The sequence below is a fragment of the Lampris incognitus genome, chromosome 2 (assembly GCF_029633865.1).
Source record: "Lampris incognitus isolate fLamInc1 chromosome 2, fLamInc1.hap2, whole genome shotgun sequence".
NCBI classification, from domain to species: domain Eukaryota; kingdom Metazoa; phylum Chordata; class Actinopteri; order Lampriformes; family Lampridae; genus Lampris; species Lampris incognitus.
This window is the reverse complement of record NC_079212.1, coordinates 19,494,358-19,513,762: the sequence shown is the minus strand read 5'-3', so window position 1 is coordinate 19,513,762 and position 19,405 is coordinate 19,494,358. Positions and strand designations below refer to the sequence as shown.

Here is a 19,405-nt window from a genome sequence, read left to right as displayed (position 1 = left end):
GTCAGTCTCAGATATGGCTTTTTCTTTGCCACTCTGCCCTGAAGCCCAGAATCCCGCAGCCGCCTCTTCACTGTAGATGTTGACACTGGTGTTTTGCGGGTACTATTTAATGAAGATGACAGTTGGGAACCTGTGAGGCGTCTGTTTCTCAGACTAGAGACTCTAATGTACTTATCTTCTTGCTCAGTTGTGCAACGCGGCCTCCCACTTCTTTTTCTACTCTGGTTAGAGCCTGTTTGTGCTGTCCTCTGAAGGGAGTAGTACACACTGGTGTAGGAAATCTTCAATTTCTTAGCAATTTCTCGCATGGAATAGTCTTCATTTCTAAGAACAAGAATAGACTGTCGAGTTTCAGATGAAAGTTCTCTTTTTCTGGCCATTTTGAGCGTTTAATTGACCCCACAAATGTGATGCTCCAGAAACTCAATCTGCTCAAAGGAAGGTCAGTTTTGTAGCTTCTGTAACGAGCTAAACTGTTTTCGGATGTGTGAACATGATTGCACAAGGGTTTTCTAATCATCAATTAGCCTTATGAGCCAATGAGCAAACACATTGTACCATTAGAACACTGGAGTGATAGTTGCTTGAAATGGGCCTCTATACACCTATGTAGATATTGCACCAAAAACCAGACATTTGCAGCTAGAATAGTCATTTACCACATAAGCAATGTATAGAGTGTATTTCTTTAAAGTTAAGACTAGTTTAAAGTTATCTTCATTGAACAGTACAGTGCTTTTCCTTCAAAAATATGGACATTTCAATGTGATCCCAAACTTTTGAACAGTAGTGTATATATATATATATATATATATATATATATATATATATACACTACCGTTCAAAAGTTTGGGATCACCCAAACAATTTTGTGTTTTCCATGAAAAGTCACACTTATTCACCACCATATGTTGTGAAATGAATAGAAAATAGAGTCAAGACATTGACAAGGTTAGAAATAATGATTTGTATTTGAAATAAGATTTTTTTTTACATCAAACTTTGCTTTCGTCAAAGAATCCTCCATTTGCAGCAATTACAGCATTGCAGACCTTTGGCATTCTAGCTGTTAATTTGTTGAGGTAATCTGGAGAAATTGCACCCCACGCTTCCAGAAGCAGCTCCCACAAGTTGGATTGGTTGGATGGGCACTTCTTTGAGCAGATTGAGTTTCTGGAGCATCACATTTGTGGGGTCAATTAAACGCTCAAAATGGCCAGAAAAAGAGAACTTTCATCTGAAACTCGACAGTCTATTCTTGTTCTTAGAAATGAAGGCTATTCCATGCGAGAAATTGCTAAGAAATTGAAGATTTCCTACACCGGTGTGTACTACTCCCTTCAGAGGACAGCACAAACAGGCTCTAACCAGAGTAGAAAAAGAAGTGGGAGGCCGCGTTGCACAACTGAGCAAGAAGATAAGTACATTAGAGTCTCTAGTTTGAGAAACAGACGCCTCACAGGTCCCCAACTGGCATCTTCATTAAATAGTACCTGTTAGAGCCTGTTTGTGCTGTCCTCTGAAGGGAGTAGTACACACCGGTGTAGGAAATCTTCAATTTCTTAGCAATTTCTCGCATGGAATAGCCTTCATTTCTAAGAACAAGAATAGACTGTCGAGTTTCAGATGAAAGTTCTCTTTTTCTGGCCATTTTGAGCGTTTAATTGACCCCACAAATGTGATGCTCCAGAAACTCAATCTGCTCAAAGAAGTGCCCATCCAACCAATCCAACTTGTGGGAGCTGCTTCTGGAAGCGTGGGGTGCAATTTCTCCAGATTACCTCAACAAATTAACAGCTAGAATGCCTAAGGTCTGCAATGCTGTAATTGCTGCAAATGGAGGATTCTTTGACGAAAGCAAAGTTTGATGTAAAAAAAATCTTATTTCAAATACAAATCATTATTTCTAACCTTGTCAATGTCTTGACTCTATTTTCTATTCATTTCACAACATATGGTGGTGAATAAGTGTGACTTTTCATGGAAAACACGAAATTGTTTGGGTGATCCCAAACTTTTGAACGGTAGTGTATATATATATATATATATATATATATATATATATATATTTCTGGGTAAGAAAAAAAATGTATCAAGTAGGAACACATTTTGTTCACAAGCCTTGTGATATTTTTAAATGGAGACACTTGATGTTACATGCACAAATTAAAGTTTTTTAGAGTAGTTTTGTTTTTGTCTCAGTGCCATTACTTATAACCTGCACCATTATGTCCCCTGGTTAGAAGAAGCAATTTATCATCCCCAACAAATCCATCCACAAAATTGTTGACTTACTTTTCCATAATTTTCCTCCATCCATTGTTGTTTCTCTCTCACAGCTGCAGCGCTACCCGAGAGTCACTAATTGCAATGGTTGGGACACATGACTCCGTACTGGCTCACCGGCCAGGAATATTGACAATTATGTTTCCTGCAATGCCCGGGTGAGCCTGAGGCCGAATCGTGACCCTCAGCATTGGGACGTGTCCTTATTAGTCGGCTTTGCCACCAGAGTATCCAAATTCTCTGTAGGGTAAGGTTCTGCCATTGTATCCACCCGCAGCTGCACCGATGCCCAAAAAATGTAAACCTCAACATCAGGACACTAATGTATTGGCCCGCTATTCAACTTTTCAACTGATTAAGTTTATCTTCGCTATCTCCCTGGATTACTGAACCTTTACAGGTACAATCTGTAATGGTGTGCGCCACAATGGCTATGTGGATTACTGCAACAACACAGGCACTCCTCTGCTAACAGAAAACATGAAATATCTCGCCATAATCCATCATCATCCATCATGTGGTCCACAGCATTGTGAATTGGTTTGAGAAATGGAGATAACCTAGAAAAAATATTGAAAGTGATGCAGCATCGGCTGGTTTTTCTCATTCACAAGCAAATAAAGTGAACAACGTTCACAAAGTGTGACCAAGACAACGGTAGAAGTGAGGTGGACAGCTGCTGTGTGCATCCATGGTGAATCGTACCTTTAACAGCAAGGCCTCTTGTTTGACTCATATTTTTAGTGGATATAATCCTCAAACCGGTGCTTGGGCGGCACGGTGGCCGAGTGGTTAGTGCTGTCACCTCACAGCAAGAAGGTTCTGGGTTCGAACTCCAGGGTTGTCCAACCTTGAGGGTCATCCCAGGTCATCCTCTGTGGGGAGTTTGCATGTTCTCCCCGTGTCTGTGGTGGGTTTTCTCCGGGTTCTCCGGTTTCCCCCACCATCAAAAAGACATGCATGTTAGGGTTAATACTCCTGTCTGTGCCCCAGACCGAGGCATGGCAAGAACTGGAGTTGGTCCCCTGGTGCTGCATGGCGGCTGCCCACTGTGCCTAGCTACAAAGCTAGGATGGGTTAGATGCAGAGAGGAATTTCCCCATGGGGGTTAACAGAGTGTGCCAAAATTAAAAAAAATAAAAATTCATTTACAAATCAACCTGGTACAGCAAATGGGTAGTGACTGTAAATGATGAGGCCTCAGAAAATATCATTAAACATGCTAGACAACACAGTTGTGTTATATTGTCATTCCATGACAATATAACACCTACGTTAAATGCACCTACATTAAATGCACTTATTGTAAGTCGCTTTGGATAAAAGCGTCAGCTAAATGACTGTAATGTAATATCTCTAACATTATCAAATGACTATGTTCAGTGAGGGACGAATTAAATTATCTAACTTGATTTACAAACCTGTGTTGTACCCTTCAAACACAATCAACACGATCAAGTCATTACTGCCGTGCAACACAAATACTCAGATGTCTGACATACTGTAAGCCTATGGGAAAAATAACTTTAAGTGCACTTCACCATCAACCAGAGTGGACCACCGAACCGAACCGTGTGTGAGCCACATCAGACATGTTCAGTGTTCACACAAGAGAGTCATCACACAGCCTGCACTGAACTGAAGCTGCTGACAGACGCTTTCAACAAGTTCATCACCCACCTTCATACAGAGATGAGCCGCGATCAAGTGTTTCGGAGGGGAGAGGGACAGATAAATAAACTGGCTCAACAACTGTGTTTAATTTCTGTGGCATATACAGCATATGGAAAAAATAACTTTGCTTCCCACAAGAGGCGGGGCGTCCTCGCAAACGGGTGTCATAATGCAAGCGATCCAAAACTGAAAGTTGGCTGTTGTGGCAGGTCCAGACACACATTAAAAACTGCATCATTCTTGGTGTGGGGATATCTGGCAACATGTGCTAGACTAGCAAGATTTGTTAAAAAAAAGAAAAAAAATCAGCCTTCTTTACACTGGGGTTGAATTTCATTGGCTGACACATGGAGAAATAAAAGGCCCTGAGTGGGTGCCGAGATGCGCTCCCTCGGAAACAACCAAGGTTGCAAATGAAGATGAGACCTCTATTCAGTAGCGGTGAAAAGATTTCAGCGAGGTGGACCTTGGACTCTGAAAGAACATGATGACGCTGGGTCACACTACTGCATCCTCCACACCACAATATTCTGGTTTGAATGGAGGCAAATTGCTGCTTTCAGTTTGTTGTCTCTCTCTGATGGGTAAGTCTGTGAAGAAAGTCAAATTTAATACGTGTGCATAAACACCAGACTTTCAACGTTTTTTGAACAAAACCTGAATCTAGCAGTTACAGGGTGAGAGGGAGTTAATTCAGCTTCATCTGTACCAACAAATGAACAGAAGTACTTCGATCACACGGGGTGGATCCTTAACAGTTGTCATCATTTGGGAACACAACCTAAAATATGTAAATATCTGACACAGATAACCAATATGTCCAGTAGTGGTTGCTGTGCTGTTTATCACTAGAAATATTACAAAATACTCCAGGCATGAGACAAATGTACATTGCATCTATATTAATATGCTATTTACAAGAATCACAATTGCTGAGATTAAATTCTAAGCATCTAATTTGTGTTTTGTTTAGTTTTGAGCGGTATTACTATATATTTTTTAAACAGCGTATGGCTAAGTTCTAAGTGTGTGTGTGCTTTGTATATTTTTATATTTTTATATGTATTCTGCTCCGATTGTTGTTACTTTTAATTAATCAGTTTTTATGGCACTTTAATTTATTTTACTAACTCAGTTTCAAAATTGTTTGTACTTTCATAAAATCTGTCTGTATTTTTTTTTCTAACCTGACCGTTTTTTTTTTTTGGGGGGGGGTTTATTGTTTTACTGTATGAAACTTTGTGTTACATTTGTTTGTATCAAAAGTGCTATACAAATAAAGTCTGATTGATCGACTGATTATTATTGTTGTTAGTAATATTGTTTTTTGTTTTTGCTGCTGCTGTTATTCACTGTTGTTATTCAGTCTCCATTTGGTCAAGCATCTCTTGACCAGTGTGTTAATGCATATACACACATTTATAAGGGTACGATGCTGACTGTAAAGCTTTAAAGTTCAATGCAAGATTTTAGATATGTATTGCCTGTCACAAGCCTCCTCCTTCTTCTTCTACTTAAATAATTGCACATGATGGACTGGCGGCCTGTCCAGGGTGTCTCCCTGCTTGCTGCCCCATGACTGTTGGGATAAGCTCCAGCATCCCCGTGACCGTGAGAGCAGGATAAGTGGTTTGGATAATGGATTGATGGACATGATATTATAGCTGATGTTAAAAGAAAAAAAAAACAACAACGTGTGTTTGGCCGTAGTAATAGCTCTGACACACTGTAGATGACAACCAAACAAACCACTCCAATCTTCTATTAGAAATTAGAAAACTGGTCATCCTGACCGCTACGACAAAATTATACTGCAGGGCTCATCATCGTCTCTTGGAAAGATGTGGCCTGTTGGAGAAAAGCAAACCCTTCATTGCACTCAAAACGAGCTGCAGGCTACAGACTGCAAAAGAAGACTGTTCCCTCCGAGCGTCATCCCAACAACAACCAACTACTAATACGGTTTAGGTAGCGATGCATGTGGATGGACTCAAGAGACGGCCATTCAGACATGGCATGATTACAAATCAAGTAACTGTGGATTCAGTGCAGCTTGATGGTGACTCCTGAGATGCCCCGACTAGAATCTGCATTGCATTTCAACAGAGCAGACAAAAGATGCACTGAGCATTAGTCACTCAAACAGCCTTGAATGTTTTCAGTGAGCTGTGGGCTTCAGACAATCGAGTCGGCGTGCAGGCGTGTCATCCTATCTGTCCTGTCACCTGCTGGCCTTCATGACTCATGTCCACGGGGAGGCAAAGCAGCCGAGGGAGTCGGCCCGGTTTGTGCTCGACTCCTCACCGAGACGGTGAAGTTCACCTTGTGCCGAAGTGACGTCAGCGACAATGCATTCAAAATCAAACAAAAAGAAGGGGGGGGGCATCTCAAGTCTGGCCAATACCTCAACCTAACACAATAAATATTAATTACACAAGCTGAAACGGGTGAACCGAGCTGTGATTTGCTGAGCTAAATGTCATATTTTCAAGAATTCAGATCTCTTGATTCCATTTTTTTTATAACACCGAAGCAGAAATCCACGTTTTCTGGGACCTGGCACCCTTGCCGGAGAGAGTGCGGATCAATGCAAGTGGACCATGCCCACATATTTTGGTCATGTGTACATATTCAACCTTTTTGGGGAAAAAGTGGGACGTCTGACATCTAGGATCCCGGGCTTTAATATCAATGTGTCTTTTTCTTCTCTGTATCTTAGAGTTCCCCCTAAAAACGTATGTAAAGGTGACGCCTATCTCCTGAAAAACTTCTTGGTAGCATCTAAAAAAGCTGTCACCAAATGTCAGCTGCAGAGAAACCCTCCAAATCTGGACCTTTTTACTGGAATTGTCAATTATATAAGCTCCATGGAAAAGGTGACTTTTGCCCTTCGTCTACAGAAAGACAAAGGGGGAAAATACTGGAAAAATTGGAATGTTATAAAAAGTAAAACAAGAATTCAGATCTCTCGGCTGAAATTTAAATCTGAATGTGTTTCTTCCTGGCTTTGGGTTCAGGTGGAAGAATTGATGTGACAAAGCGCTGATCATTCACCCCAGAAAGTAAGGGACTCGTGCCTTGATGCGATGGCATTTGTCGTGACAAGTTTTTTCATACGCCTGTTCACACTAAAGTAATTGGCATTGATGTTTCAGCCCGGCTCATTAATGACCACGCGGACGCAATAAGGAAGAAAAATCTCATGCCACACTATCGAACCAATTCCTTCTATTGCTACCAATTTGTCCTCCCTTTCACAAGTTCACGGCTGTATCAGCCATGCGGGAGACCTTGTTCATTCAACTCTGCAAAGCAAGATCATATTAATTTTACGGTTCAGCTCTCTGGGAGCGTGACTTAGGCTGATGTACATTCAATACTCTGAAGAGATCAGATACCAAATGTAAGTACCACAGTGCCGGATGCTGAACACTCAGATTTCAAACATGAAATATTAAAATAAAAAACAAACTACTTACATTTCCTATAAATATAAGGTAAACTACAGTGCCTGATGGATTTTCTTTTTCTTTTTTCCAAGCTTTTCTCATTTCATCTTTATGCATGCTCAATAATCCAGGTAAGGAAGTCACAGAAAGGTGAACCAGTTCATCTGGACACAACGTTTATTGAGAGAAATGTTTCATCACTTATCTTAAGTACGGGAGTACATCTGTCGCCATCTCACAACGCTGTGATTGCAACCGTTCCCCAATCCTCTGTGAATAGTACCCATGGCCTTTGTAACTGTAGTTGGTGTTCACGACAGTCTGCATATCAAACCGATCGTTGGTTTCGTTCTTGTGCCACTGTATTGTTTATAAGGGTGGGGACACCTGCAGTCAGTTTAGACTGAAGAGGTCACTTATAGATGAGTGATGAAACGTATCTGGCAATAAACGCTGTGTTCAGATGAACTGATTCAACTTTCTGGGACTTTTCTCCTTTCCTGACCTCTCTGCGTAAGCAGAATTAGTTGTATCTATACAACTATTTATGATATTTACTACATTATGTCCTGAAAGGATTATGTCAGCAATCCCAGACTTCAGCCATCACTGTAAACCAATGCCATGCCACTGTCAAGGTTTAGTTTACTTGTGGCGGGAGATAAACGGGAAGTTTTGCATGTTCTCCCCGTGTCTCTGTGGGTTTCCTCCAGGTGCTCCGGTTTCCTCCCACCATCAAAAGACATGCATGTTAGGGTTAATACTCCTGTCTGTGTCCCTGACCAAGGCAGGAGTTCATCCCAGGAGGTCGTCCCAGGCCTCCCCCAAGACCTTCTTGCTGTGAGGCAACAGCTCTAATCACTGGGCCACCATGCCGCCCAGTGGTTTGAGCTGTACAGTCAATGTAATGGACACATCAGATGAATGACTGGTGGAGCTTGCATTTTCTAAAAGGACTTGGAGGTCAACACAAATGTGTTTTAAGCACCCCGACTGCGAGGTGTCAGACACAAGTTGGTGCTGATAGCATTTGATAAAAGTTGAATAATGTGTTGTGCTAGGAAGTGCATGTAGTGAACTATGACCACCTGGACATAATGCATAGCAAAGAGTGTGTGGGGCCACAGCACTGGAAATAGTAACAAAGCAAACAGTGCAGCCTGAAAGCTTTTGGAAAGCTGGACTTGAAATTATGGCTTCCCGATTCTGATCACACTCGTTCAAAATCACTCCCCATGAAAACCCATGAAGACTGAGAATTAATATAATGCAACAATATCTTCACTTAATAAAAGTTGAGTCTTCAAATGGAATTCTGTTATATAAATTGTACACAAATAAAAAAACAAAAACAAATTGAATTCAAATAATCCAAATCCAGTTATCTGATGGCACAAGTTTGAGATGGTAGTTGACAAGATTGCCGCTGTGACGATTATTTTGTTTGCTTCTCAGCAGCATGTTGTCTCGTCTATGAAGATAATGAGGATGGGTCGAACAAACAGCTCTTCTCAATCCACTTAGATTGCTGAGACTGTGGCTCACGCTTTCAAAAGGAGCCTAAATGATCATCCCCCACCGGGGAACAACGGGTGAATTACAAACCCTTCTGAGTCATTTGAGTCATTCAACTTCGACAGCACATGAAGCACTTCCACCTGATTACCGGTTAAGTAAAAGAAACCGATCATGACTCCAAGTCCGTAGACGTGCTTCAACCCAAGTAAACAAAACTAAGAGCCAGAGGACCTCCTGGGCAGCATCACTGTCACAGAGTACATGGATTTATTTTTATCATAGGAAAACACACACACACACACACACACACACACACACACACACACACACACACACACACACACACACACACACACACACACACACACACACACACACACACACACACACACACACACACACCTTTCCCATTCCATTTTCCACCTCAGCAGCAGTAAATGGCAGTTGGCCAAACAAAACTGGTAGGAGAGCCAAATAACTCTCTGGGTGCAACAATATTTTCACTGGCATCATTGGTGTCAAGTGACATATTAAACCACTCTAGCCACAATAGCTTATGACATTACTTGATTTGGAAACAGCCACAGAGGAGAACATTAAGCATCTATCTATCCATCTGTCTGTCTGTCTGTCTGTCTGTCTATCTATCTATCTATCTATCTATCTATCTATCTATCTATCTATCTATCTATCTATCTATCTATCTATCTATCTATCTATCTATCTATCTATCTATCTATCTATCTATCTATCTATCTATCTATCTATCTATCTATCTATCTATCTATCTATCTATCTATCTATCTATCTATCTATCTATCTATCTATCTAGTCAATTGCCAGAAAAAAGAATGGTAGTTACTGCTATTGATGTGTTCTGTTGGAATTTATATATATACACACACACAGAAAGCTGCAGCTCATCTGGTGTTCAACCGCACTAAGTTCTCCCACACAACTCTCCTTCTCATGTCCCTACACTGGCTCCCAGTAGCTGCTCGCATCCAGTTTAAGACTCTGGTGCTAGCCTACAGGGCAGTGAAAGGAACAGCTCCTTCCTATCTCCAGGCCATGGTCAAGCCCTACACACCCCCGCCCGACCACTTCGCTCTACTGCCTCAGGATGCCTGGTTGCCCCGTCGCTCAGAGGCCCTTGCTGCTGATCGACCCGGTCACGGCTCTTTTCTGTCCTGGCTCCACAGTGGTGGAACTAACTCCCCACTGATGTCAGGACAGCGGAGTCGCTGCCCATCTTTCGGCGCAGGTTGAAAACTCACCTCTTTAAGAACTACTACCCTGTTACTTGTTCTTAGCACTTATTGTATTCACTCATTTAAAAAAAAAAACTCTTTCTTGCGCTTTTACTGTAGCACTGGTTTTGCTCTTAGATGCTTGTTTAGATGCACTTATGACCTCTGATGACTTGTAGTTCTCCTGATTTCCTATATTAAATGCGCTTATTGTAAGTCGCTTTGGATAAAAGCATTGGTTAAATGACTGTAATGTAATGTTTTATATATATAGCGTTTTAAAGCTTGTTCTGCTATGAATTAAAGTTTTTCCTATATATATCTTTATATATAGATATATAGATATAGATATATATTATATATAAATATAGATATAGCTTTTTTTTCCCGAAACCGTCAATGGTATTATAAATGCCCAACTAATGAGGAGCGGAATATCAACACAGATACAGGAAAAAAAAGGTTTAATACATAGCAGCACAGGCCTGTTTCATGCGTCGCGCACTCATCATCAGTTAATGTGGTTAAACAAAGAATCATACAGTTTACGTTGCCCAACGTCACACCCCTAATTTTGGTTGGACAGCAACCAATCGGATGAGGAAACATTTAAACTATAACAACCAATAGGGTAGGTACTTATGATGCACAGCAACCGATGGAGGGGTAGAAAACATTACAACCAATGGGTTAAGGGACTGGGGCTTGTTTTGAAAAGCATTTAGGGGCCAGGGCACTGTTGAAATGGGGTACATTAAAAATATAACAAGGTAATTTATGTGAGCTATATAGTGGGGTTGTGGTTACGTTGCCCAGCGTCACGCCCCTAATTTCAGTTGGACAGCAGATTGGTTGCTGTCCAACCGAAATTAGGGATGTGATGCTGGGCAACGTAAACTGTATGATTCTTTGTTTAACCACATTAGCAGCTGATGAGCGCACGACACATGAAACAGGCCTGTACTGCTATGTATTAAAACATTTTTTCCTGTATCTGTGTTGATATCTATAACTATATAGATAGATAGATAGATAGATAGATAGATAGATAGATAGATAGATAGATAGATAGATAGATAGATAGATAGATAGATAGATAGATAGATAGATAGATAGATAGATAGATAGATAGATAGATAGATAGATAGATAGATAGATAGATAGCAGCTGGATAGTTCAGTTGGTAAGACGTTGACTTTCCATGCCGGAGATTGAGGGTTCAAACCCCTGTTCAGCCAAGTATCCAGTAAGAGTCCATGGCTCAGACTCTTAATGCCATACAAGCCAGCTACTTCGGATATGAGTGAGAGCAACATGAATAGAGTCATGCCGACTCGGATGTCGCCCGCGTTAGCAAGGTCCGTGTCAGGTGTTGGGGAAATAGGGCAACCTGATGAGAAATGGGCTACTGGAACAAGACATTCATGGAAAAGGGCTGAGAACCTGGAATTGCTTGAATGCTACTTTTACAGCAGACCCCTGGAGAGGGTCTATATAAAGTCGGATCACAGCACAATGAAAGTCCGCTTCGCTCCTGTTATTTTATTACGTACTTCAAGTTTAGTACAGAGAAGTCGGTGACTTCCGTCTGTGAATCTAACAAATTAGGTCGAGTTTATTGGCTCCGTTTGGGGGACTGAGTAACTTCTCAGGGGGGAATCCTGCCTACCCACTGGAGGAATTGGCACTAGGTCTTTCGTTTTTTCGGATCCTTCTACAGGCAAATGGAAACCAAAAGGAGGCACCGAGGAGGTCAGCTACAGCCAAATACCTTCAGAGAGTGAGGCAGGTCCTGAGGAGCCAGCTCAATGGGAAGAATAAGATCCAAGACACCAACACAATATGCCCTACCAGTCATAAGATACCCCGCTGGAATATTAAGCTGGCCAAAGGAGGAGGTAAAGGCCATAGATATCAGGACATGGAAACTCCTCACAATGCATAGAGGATTCCACCCGAAGTCCAGCAACCTGAGACTGTATGATAATCAAAAAGATGCAAGCTGAAGGTTAGCGAGTGTCGGAGCCACTATCCAGGATTAAACAAGGAACATCCACAAGTACATCAGAAAGAGGGCCCCCCAGGACAAACTGCTGAGTGAGTACCTCAGGCAGCAGAAGACAGAGAGTGGGGAGGAAGGAAAAGAGGAGGTATCATGGAAGACTAAGCCCCTCCATAGGATGTACCATTGACAGATAGAAGATGTAGCTGACATCGAGAAATCCTACCAGTGGCTAAAAAAGGCTGGACTGAAGGACAGCACAGGGGCTCTGATCATAGCAGCACAAGAATAGGGAATCAGCACCAGCTCGACTAGGGCAGGGATTTACCACACCAGACAAGACGCAAGATGCAGGTTGTGCAAAATCACCCCTGAGACAGTCCAGCACTTAGTAGCAGGGTGTAAAATGCTAGCTGGGAAAGCATAGACTGAAAGGCATAACCAAGTGGCTTGGATAGTGAACAGGAACATCTGTACTTAATACAGACTGGAAGTCCCCAAGTCCAAATGGGAGACACCGCCAAAGATGGTTGAGAATGGCAGAGTTAAGATCCTGTGGGACTTCAAGTTCCAGACTGAAAAGCAGATGCTGGCTAACCAACCAGACATTGTGGTGGCTGACAAGGAACAGAAGGAGCAATCCCAAGCGACAGCAACATCAGGAAGAAAGAGCATGAGAAGCTAGAGAAATACCAAGGGCTGAAGAAAGAACTATGTGTGATGTGGAAAGTGAAAATCACAGTAGTTCCAGTGGTAATAGGAGCACTAGGGGCTGTGACCCCAAACTGGGAGAGTGATTCCAGCAGATTCCAGGAACATCTGAGGTCTCTGTATAGAAGAGTGCAGTCCTAGGAACAGCTAAGATACTGTGCAGAACCCTCAACCTCCCAGGCCTGTGGTAGAGGACCCGAGGTTGAGGAAGACACAAACCACCCGAAAAAGGGTGAGAGGGAGCTTTTTGTTTTGTTTATAAATACATATATATATATATACACTACCGTTCAAAAGTTTGGGATCACCCAAACAATTTTGTGTTTTCCATGAAAAGTCACACTTATTCACCACCATATGTTGTGAAATGAATAGAAAATAGAGTCAAGACATTGACAAGGTTAGAAATAATGATTTGTATTTGAAATAAATTTTTTTTTACATCAAACTTTGCTTTCGTCAAAGAATCCTCCATTTGCAGCAATTACAGCATTGCAGACCTTTGGCATTCTAGCTGTTAATTTGTTGAGGTAATCTGGAGAAATTGCACCCCACGCTTCCAGAAGCAGCTCCCACAAGTTGGATTGGTTGGATGGGCACTTCTTTGAGCAGATTGAGTTTCTGGAGCATCACATTTGTGGGGTCAATTAAACGCTCAAAATGGCCAGAAAAAGAGAACTTTCATCTGAAACTCGACAGTCTATTCTTGTTCTTAGAAATGAAGGCTATTCCATGCGAGAAATTGCTAAGAAATTGAAGATTTTCTACACCGGTGTGTACTACTCCCTTCAGAGGACAGCACAAACAGGCTCTAACCAGAGTAGAAAAAGAAGTGGGAGGCCGCGTTGCACAACTGAGCAAGAAGATAAGTACATTAGAGTCTCTAGTTTGAGAAACAGACGCCTCACAGGTCCCCAACTGGCATCTTCATTAAATAGTACCTGTTAGAGCCTGTTTGTGCTGTCCTCTGAAGGGAGTAGTACACACCGGTGTAGGAAATCTTCAATTTCTTAGCAATTTCTCGCATGGAATAGCCTTCATTTCTAAGAACAAGAATAGACTGTCGAGTTTCAGATGAAAGTTCTCTTTTTCTGGCCATTTTGAGCGTTTAATTGACCCCACAAATGTGATGCTCCAGAAACTCAATCTGCTCAAAGAAGTGCCCATCCAACCAATCCAACTTGTGGGAGCTGCTTCTGGAAGCGTGGGGTGCAATTTCTCCAGATTATCTCAACAAATTAACAGCTAGAATGCCAAAGGTCTGCAATGCTGTAATTGCTGCAAATGGAGGATTCTTTGACGAAAGCAAAGTTTGATGTAAAAAAAATCTTATTTCAAATACAAATCATTATTTCTAACCTTGTCAATGTCTTGACTCTATTTTCTATTCATTTCACAACATATGGTGGTGAATAAGTGTGACTTTTCATGGAAAACACGAAATTGTTTGGGTGATCCCAAACTTTTGAACGGTAGTGTATATATATATATACACCCCCCCGAAACCGTCAATGGTGTTGTAAGTGCTCAACTAATGAGGAGCGGAATATCAACATGGATACAGGAAAAAAAAGTTTTAATGCATTGCAGTACAGGCCTGTGTGTGTGTGTGTGTGTATATATATATATATATATATATATATATATATATATATATATATATATATATATACACAGTGCATCCGGAAAGTATTCATACCCCTTCAATTTCCCCACATTTTGTTATGTTACAGCCTTATTCCAAAATGGATTAAATTCCTTTTTTTCTCATCAATCTACACGCAATACCCCATAATGACAAAACAAAAAAGGTTTTGTATAAATTGTTGCAAATTTATTAAAAATAAAAAACTGAAATATTACATGTACATAAGTATTCACACCCTTTACTCAGTACTTGGTTGAGGCACCCTTGGCAGCGATTACAGCCTCAAGTCTTCTTGGGTATGAAGCTACAAGCTTGGCACACCTATATTTGGGGTATTTCTCCCATTCTTCTCTGCAGATCCTCTCGAGTTCTGTAAGGTTAGATGGGGAGCATCGCTGCACAGCTATTTTCAGGTCTTTCCAGAGATGTTCAATGGGGTTCAAGTCTAGGCTCTGGCTGGGCCACTCAAGGACATTCACAGACTTATCCCGAAGCCACTCCTTCGTTGTCTTGGCTGTGTGCTTAGGGTCGTTGTCGTGTTGAAAGGTAAACCTTCGCCCCAGTCTGAGGTACTGAGCGCTCTGGAGCAGGTTTTCATCAGGGATCTCTCTGTACTTTGCTCTATTCATCTTTCCCTCGATCCTGACTACTCTCCCAGTTCCTGCCGCTGAAAAACATCCCCACAGCATGATGCTGCCACCACCATGCTTCACTGTAGGGATGGTATTAGCAAGGTGATGAGAGGTGCCTGGTTTCCTCCAGACGTGACATTTGGCATTCATGCCAAAGAGTTCAATCTTGGTTTCATCAGACCAGAGAATTTTGTTTCTCATGGTCTGAGAGTCCTTTAGGTGCTTTCTGGCAAACTCCAAGCAGGCTGTCATGTGCCTTTTACTGAGCAGAGGTTTCCATCTGGCCACTCTACCATAAAGGCCTGATTGGTGGAGTGCTGCAGAGATGGTTGTCCTTCTGGAAGGTTCTCCCATCTCCAAAGAGGAACGCTGGAGCTCTGTCAAAGTGACCATCGAGTTCTTTGTCACCTCCCTGACCAAGGCCCTTCTCCCCTGATTGCTCAGTTTGGCTGGGCGGCCAGCTCTAGGAAGAGTCCCAGTGGATCCAAACTTCTTCCATTTACGAATGATGGAGACCACTGAGCTCTTTGGGACCTTTAAAGCTGTAGAAATTTTTTTGTACCCTTCTCCAGATCTGTGCCTCAATACAATCCTGTCTCGGAGGTCCACAGACAATTCCTTTGACTTCATGGCTTGGTTTCTGCTCTGACATGCACTGTCAACAGTGTGACCTTATATAGACAGGTGTGTGCCTTTCCAAATCATGTCCAATCAATTGAATTTACTACAGGGGGACTCCAATCAAGATGTAGAAACATCTCAAGGATGATCAGTGGAAACAGGATGAACCTGAGCTCAATTTTGAGTGTCATAGCAAAGGGTGTGAATACTTATGTACATGCAATATTTCAGTTTTTTATTTTTAATAAATTTGCAAAAATCTCTACAAAACCTTTTTCACTTTGTCATTATGGGGTATTGTGTGTAGATTGATGAGAAAAAAAAGGAATTTAATCCATTTTGGAATAAGGCTGTAACAAAACAAAATGTGGGGAAAGTGAAGGGGTGTGAATACTTTCCAGATGCACTGTATATATATATATATATATATATATATATATACACACACACACACACACACACACACACACACACACACACGGCTGATGATCGCTTATGGCATGAAACAGGCTGTACTGTCTCATAAGAAATTTACTTGACTCACTGGATTATTTTGCTCCTTATTTGTTGAGCACCTCCCTAACGTTGAGTGTTTCTTTAACAAAGATATATATATATATATATATATATACACACACACACGCACACACATATAGTGTGTATATATATATATATATATATATATATATATATATATATATAAAGATAGATGTAGCAGATGTAGCAAAAAAACAAAAACAAAACTTTAATTCATAGCAGTACAAACCTGTTTTGTGCGTCATACACTCTTCAGCTGCCAAGTTGGCTATACAACAAAGAAAAAAACCAGCGAATACTTGTTATGTTGCCTCGCACCACGCCCCTAGTTGTGGTGCACAGCAACCAATGGGAGGGTAGGGAACATTTGAAAAGGAACATCAGGAACATTACATCCAATGAGGGTGGGAATGGGGCTCATTTTGAAAAAGTAAGGGCTTAAAGGGCCGAGGCGCTGTTGAAATAGCATACTTTTAAAATATAACAGTATAAAATAGCATCCAATGGGGTACTTTACACACATCATCTAGTGGAGTGGGTCAGGAGAACAGCCGAAAGACCAGACAGGCAAAACATAAAAATACAACATCCAATAACGGTCATCACATGTATATCATCCAATGGAGGGGGGGGGGGGTAATAAAGACAGGCTTATTTGTAATTTTAAAGCAGATATTTTTTTCTGTGTCGACAGCTGGTGGCCAATTCATTTCTACTGTTCAAGGTGGACGTGTCAGGCTTGCAAATGATAAAACATTTCTCTGCTAAGCATAGGTTTTTTTTTCTTTGTTGTATAGCCAACATGGCAGCTGATGAGTGTGTAACGCATTAAACAGGCTTGTCCTGCTATTTCCTCATTTTTTAAGCAATTTTATCAACGCAATTGACAGATATTATATATACTATATATACTATATATATATACTATATCTACTACTACTACTTTCGGCTGCTCCCGTTAGGGGTCGCCACAGCGGATCATCCGTTTCCATTTCTTCCTGTCTTCTGCGTCTTCCTCTGTCACATCAGCCACCTGCATGTCTTCCCTCACCACATCCATAAACCTCCTCTTTGGCCTTCCTCTTCTCCTCTTCCCTGGCAGCTCCATATTCAGCATCCTTCTCCCAATATACTCAGCATCTCTCCTCCACACATGTCCAAGCCATCTCAATCTTGCCTCTCTTGCTTTGTCTCCAAACCGTCCAACCTGAGCGGTCCCTCTAATATAATCGTTCCTAATCCTGTCCTTCTTCGTTACTCCCAGTGAAAATCTTAGCATCTTCAACTCTGCCACCTCCAGCTCCGCCTCCTGTCTTTTCGTCAGTGCCACTGTCTCCAAACCATATAACATAGCTGGTCTCACAACCATCTTGTAAACTTTCCCTTTAACTCTTGCTGGTACCCTTCTGTCGCAAATCACTCCTGACACACTTCTCCACCCACTCCAACCTGCCTGCACTCTCTTTTTCACCTCTCTACTGCACTCCCCGTTACTTTGGACAGTTGACCCCAAGTATTTAAACTCAGATGCCTTTGTCACCTCCACTCCTTGCATCCTGACCATTCCACTGTCCTCTCTCTCATTCACGCATAGGTATTCCGTCTTGCTCCTACTGACTTTCATTCCTCTTCTCTCTAGTGCATACCTCCACCTCTCCAGGCTCTCCTCGACCTGCACCCTACTCTCGCTACAGATCACAATGTCATCCGCGAACATCATCGTCCATGGAGACTCCTGCCTGATCTTGTCCGTCAACCTGTCCATCACCATTGCAAACAAGAAAGGGCTAAGAGCCGATCCTTGATGTAATCCCACCTCCACCTTGAACCCATCTGTCATTCCAACCGCACACCTCACCATTGTCACACTTCCCTCATACGTATCCTGCACCACTCCTACATACTTCTCTGCAACTCCTGACTTCCTCATACAATAAAATATATATACTATATATATATATATATACTATATATATACTATATATACTATATATATATATATATATATATATATATATATATATATATATATACATATATATATATATATATATATATATATATATATAAACTTAGCAAAAAAAGTAAAAGAAATTTGTGTTTGGTAGATTATGTCTTTGTTGTAACAATGCTTCTTGGCAATAAATCTTATATCAGGCACCTGATTGTCAGCACCTGGGGTACCAGAAGCTCAGAACAAGAGTCAATAGCAACAGCAAAATAAGCTGTTTGATATTGGCAGAGAAGATTTGGCAAATTTTTCATGGGCACAACCCACATACTCAGCTCTGCTGCTCATCCCACAAATGCATGTTCCTTACAAATGTGGCACCATTTAAAAGGGAAATAAACAGGCTTTCCAACGGTAGGAGATTTATTACCAAGAAGCATTGTTACAACAAAGAAATAATCTACCAAACACAAATGTCCTTACTTTTTGTGCTAAGTGTATATATATATATATATATATATATATATATATATATATATATATATATATATATAGTGTTTTTTAGCAGCTGATAAGTGTGCGATGCCCGAAACAGGCCTGTATTGCAATATATTAAACCTTTTTTCCTGTATCCGTATCAATATATATATATATATATATATATATATATATATATATATATATATATATATATATATATATATATATATACACACACACACACACACACACACACACATATATATATATATACATATATACATACATACATACATACATACATACATACATACATACATACACACACACACACACACACACACATATAACTTTGTTAAAAGAAACCCTCAAAGGTAGGGAAAGTGCTCAACAAATAAGGAGCAAAACAATCCAGTGAGTCAATTAAATTATTTATGAGACAGTATACAAGCCTGTTTCATGGCATGAAATACACACACACACACACACACACACACACACACACACATAAGGAGACCGATCAATGATTTGTTGCACACATACAAAAACTGTCATCTACTACACATCCTTGTACTTTTTGTAGCTTCTTGCCATATGTAACACTTACAGAACTTACTAAATTTAAAAAATAAAAATACAGTATTTT

General features: G+C 41.0%; 1 protein-coding gene across 2 annotated transcripts in view; it reads right to left on the bottom strand.

The window, feature by feature from the left end:
* Positions 1–19,405, bottom strand: part of grm4 (glutamate receptor, metabotropic 4) — a 254,147-nt gene that overhangs the window by 35,870 nt on the left and 198,872 nt on the right. The window lies entirely within an intron of this gene.